At 46.8% G+C, this 5,127-nt stretch overlaps 1 protein-coding gene across 1 annotated transcript in view; it reads right to left on the reverse strand.

Moving 5' to 3' along the window:
* The window catches only part of LOC115031287 (anthrax toxin receptor 1), a 51,325-nt gene that overhangs the window by 1,147 nt on the left and 45,051 nt on the right, over window positions 1-5,127 (reverse strand). The gene's annotated exons all lie outside the window — the stretch shown is intronic.

Raw genomic sequence — 5,127 nt, forward strand, 5'->3', positions numbered from 1 at the left:
GTGTGTGTGTGTGTGTGTGTGTGTGTGTGTGTGTGACAGAGACAGACAGAGACAGAGAGACAGAGACAGAGACAAAGAGACAAGACTTGGCCTGTGTTGAATCAGCAAACTGCAAGCTTGTGTGGAAAGGGAGATGAGGCGAGGAGAACCCTTCCTTTCCTGTGTGCTCCATCCTTCGAGTCACACACAGAGGCCCGCATCCCCACCCATCTTCCCCATAAATTCTGACCTTAACTCTTCCTTTGCCTCCTTGGGTGTTTCTCTAGTTATTATCTTCAGCCCGCATCCCAGCCCGCATCCCAGCCCGCATCCCAGCCCGCACGTGGCAGTTGTTTTTTATCTATCAATGCTTTGCCTCTCATGACAGAAGAGACATTTTGCTTTTCTACAAGAAGAAACCTCCCAAGATGCTTTGCCTGGAAGGCCAGTAGAGTCTCAGTCAGAATGGAGCTGTCTGAGGTCACTTGGAAAAAGCAGAGGCTTTGAGATCAATAGCAATGGTCTGGAAATTCCTTCCCAGGACATCATGTTAGCTAGTGTCTGGGTCAGAAAGGGCCAGACACAACCAGATTATACCTGCTTAGGAATTACCATGCCCCACACAGGTGCCAGCACCTGGGTCCTTGGTGTGTCGCAAGGTGATGAGCTTTTCAGGGCCAAGCTTTTCTGGGTCTCTATTGGGGGTCCACTAACTACGGCAACCATCCTCCCATTTTCCCACCCAGAGCTTCCAGGCTGTGGCCAACTTTAGGGCTGAACACTTGCAAACATAGTTCCCCNGGGCCAGGTGGCTCTTTTATAGTTGAGTGAAATTTCCCTGGTGACAGTTTTTGGTGACACTATATCACGGTTTTTCCTTCATGATGTTATGGCTGTCTGTGATAAAGTCCCACAGTGACAACTCAGAATTGGGATTTACGGAGCCACCNACTCTGCTTCCTTTCCTAGACACCCAATGCTCACTAAGAGCTTTGGGGGCCTTGGTTCNTTAAAGATTAAGGGAGATTCTGGGCTGCTGGAGCTGAGGTCTCACTGAGTCTCACTGCCTTTAGATCTTAGCGTTGCTCTGGGCCAATCAGTCCAGAAGNNCACATGCTCACTGTATGAAGTGGAACGCACTCTTTCCACTGGCCATTCTTCTGTCCACTGGCTTATGAGCTCCTGGCCCTCAACCAATGTCTGCCCAGAGCCCACACCGGGAGTCCAAACCTCTGACGTGGACTGGGGATCTTGAGAACACTGGCTATTTACAGGCACTGTGACAGTCCTCTCATCAATTGTAGGGAAGAAGGGTCTAGAATAGTGTCTGGGAAACAGGTAAATTTAGAGCTGCCCTCTGCTGACGGAGAAACAGACCTGGGAGGCAGAGGTGGCCTTGCCTATGGTAGATATACAACATAGGTAGCATCAGGTTCGACTCCAGCTTTGGTGCTGAGTGAGTTGCACAGCATGTGTGACTTCCATAATGAAATTGGTAAATGAAATAAATGAAGCATGGGCGTGGCCTCAGAGCCCCTCCTGCAATGCAGCATGGGAGGTGATGGGCATGGCCTCAGAGTCCCTCCCGCAATGCAGCATGGGAGGTGATGGAAGCAGCCTCGGAGCCCCTCCTGCCTTCTTGTTGCAACTTGATCGCAGTCTCTTATCTCTTACGGAACCTCTCACAGTGCATTGCACACGCAGCTGACAGATGATGCATTTGTACTTATCTTGCTGAGAAAAGGTGCAGATTCAGCAGAAATGCACCCTGGGGCAATTTACTGTAAGACTTGCTCTTCAAAAGAGAGGTGTGGCTCCAGAGTGTTCTAAAAACCTGGGCCAGAGGCGCCAGCATAAATATGAGGGTGTGTAATTGGCCTAAAGATTACTTTACAGGACATTTTATTCCCGTTTTCACTCTTATTTTTTACTCGTGAGGGGATAATAGAAAGGCCAGATGTCGCTGGTGGTGTACATGCCAGCAGATCTCCAGTGTTTGGTTAAAAAAGTTGCTATGGCGACCAGAGCTTTCTCTCATGATATTGGCCCCTTGCAACTCCGTTTAATTCTCTGCAACACTGTTTCTGGGTGGTTTGAGTCACGTCCAAGGCTGGCTTTGACCTTAGTTTACCTTGCCTTTGTCATTAACAAAGTAAGAATGCCATTTTTTTCCACATATGCTCTGATAGAATTTTATTTTACTTTTTAAGTTTATTTGTGTGTATGGGTATTTTGCCTGCACATATGTCTGGGTAGCATGTGTGTGCCTAGGAGTTAGAAGAAGTCATCAGATCTCCTCGAACTGAAGTTACAGATGGGTGTGAGCTACCCTATGGGCCCTGGGAATTGAACTTCTGNAGAGGACCTGGTGAACCACTGGGCCACGTCTTTACCCCCTTAGGTAGAACTTTTTATAAGACCTGGGGATATACTGAGTTGTACAGCACTTGCTTAGCATACATGAGATCATGGTTCAATCCTCAGTAACACACACACACACACACAAACACACACACACACATACACACACACACACACACAAACACATTCACAATCTTCATCTGTGGAACATCCATGAGCACTTCAAAACTCTATGAGTTAGGTATTATTACCTCCATTGTAGAGAAATGAAAGGGAGGGTTCAGGCCTATTAAAATAATTTGTTCAAAAACCACACAGGCAGTGACAGGTTGGGTGGGAATAAAGCTTAGTTCTTCATGGCTCAGGAACACATTCTTTTTCCTATTATCCTGGATATGAATGATAAGTGCAAAAATATCCCTGAAGGACCAATAGTTAGCTTTACACAGTGTATCACTTGGCCACAAGCTATTAACAGATGTGTGAGATTGTTCCAGAATGTAAATCTGCCTGCTGAGTTCACTCTGTAGTGCAAAGTCCTCCAGTGGCTCTATTTANAATAAAACCCATAGCCCANGATGACATGAGACCCTGTGATGTGCTCTTTGCTCTACCTGCAGGATGTATAGACTGTCCCATGTCTGTGGGACATGTCTGTGACACTTTCCAATGATACAAACAGCATAGTACGTGGTTCTCTTCTCAAGTATTTCCCAGGCAGCCTTAGGGTCTGCCCCTGAGGTCAGGGCTCCTACTAAGATCTCAAGGTCTAAGTTGTCACTTGACAGATAATCTTTGTATAGTTGTTCAGGGAAATCTTTAAAAGCTCACATAGTCCTCCTAAATTTAACTGTTCAGAAGTAGACATCATTAAGTCACCATGGGCTCTATGGAGGCTTCCAGTTCTTGGGGAGGCACGGTGAGGATGCTGTGTGCTCTTTGGTCTCACCCCACCTCTCCTAGTAGGGCTGTCCTTGANCTTGCTATGTGGCCAAGGATGGCTGTGTTTCTATTCCCAAGTGCTGGGGTTACAAGCAGGCACAGCCACACTTAGTATTTATGTCATGCAGGGGATGGAATTCAGGGCTTAATTGATTGTTGTAAAGGAAACTGTTCCCCCAACAAATCCCTTTGCCTAATTCCATGGTTGGGATTCGAGGTCTTTTTGACAACACTCAGGTTTATTCCTTGAACTGTAGAGAGTGTGGAGACAGGGGGTTGGTAGTGTGGGATTGTGCTCTGCCAGGGGCAGGGCTCTTGCTTTGTTTTGTCCCTAACCACTCTTGCTGGGAAACCTGGGGCAAGTTACCACCTCTGAAGCCGTCACCGCCTTCATCTTCTGCACTGGCTAGATGTGTCTGGGGGTCCTTTAGCCCCGAGCTCTGATTCCATCAGATCNGGGTGGCTGTGGAACCCTAGGCCTGCAGTTTAATTGGATTCTTTTGGTCAGCCAGTTTGCACATCTTTTTATGTTGCTTAGTTTGGCTAGCTCTGATCCCTTGCAATGCATATCTTCCAGCTGTTCCTTAGGTCTCTGGACCATGAGTAAACTGGAAAATTGCAGCATTGGAAGCTCCACCTTTTGTTCTTAGGTTACCCAGGTGAGGATTCAANCTGGCCCCTGAGTTTCTGAGTTTGAGCTTGTGGGATGCTGGGGAGATGTGAGAAGAGCTTTGGGGTGATTGTGTGCGAAGAATGTGCCAGGGGTGAGCTCATGATTGCTGAGTGTTAGGAAACATCTGGGTATCAGGCATGCTCAGCAGAGATGGAGCTGGCCTTTGGAGATGGTTAAACATATGCCATAGCCCCACAAATTAAACCAAATAGTTTCCTATGAACAGAGGTCATTCAAGGAAATTGGATTTCACAGAGAGAATACTAAAGCAATCACGGAAAGAGAGTAACATACAAGCCAAGTTTTCTCTACAAATACCTTTTCCTCTGACCTAGTTTTCCCATGCACTGTCTTGTTGGGAGGGCTGTAGGTATTTCTCAAGTTACAATAGGATTAATCTTCCAAAGTTTGTTTGGAGTTGGCTGTTTGGGATGGTGGTTAGGAAAATTGATCTTGGAAAGAATGTCTGGTTCTCAGGCTAGACCATAAAACTCTTTGGCTCACTGCTGTCCGCTGATGTAACTGATGAAGTTGGCACTCTAGTGCTGCATTAGGACATGGACTTCAGAGCAGCATCTTCCCATGCATGCCTTTCTCCACTCTGAGTCACTGCATCCTTTCNGAAGCAGTTGCATTGTCTGTCAATCACTAGGGGCCTCAGCCAGTACTGGGCAAGCATCAGGGCCTTGCCCTCAAGAAGATACAGTCTAGAGGTGGAGACAGAATTAATGACTCAGAACAGCTGGACCCTAGTGGACCCTAGTGATCTGTGATGGTGCCATCATTGACTGGACCAGAGCCAGGCATCTAACCTGAGCTGGGTCAGTAGGATTCCCTCTCCTGAGAATCAGAATGTCCAAATAGGGGTAGGCAGGCAGGCAGAACCAACCCTGGAAGTGAAAACTGGGGTGGGAGGCACCATCTTCTGTGTGTTGGAGAGAAGCAGAAGAGGACATTTAAAGCCCTCAGATTCTCCCCCCTTCTCACTACTGCACATCTAAAACAGGAGTCAAGTAGTTCAAAGGTTCCCTGGCCCTGCCTTCCCATTAACATTACAGGTTTACATATAAAATGTCCATACATATGTATGTACACACATATGTAACAGTATATAAGTGTATATGTAGTAAGTGTACACACACATTCAGTGTTCTTTCTGCTTTTGACTTTCA

The sequence above is a fragment of the Mus caroli genome, chromosome 6 (assembly GCF_900094665.2).
Source record: "Mus caroli chromosome 6, CAROLI_EIJ_v1.1, whole genome shotgun sequence".
NCBI classification, from domain to species: Eukaryota; Metazoa; Chordata; class Mammalia; order Rodentia; family Muridae; genus Mus; species Mus caroli.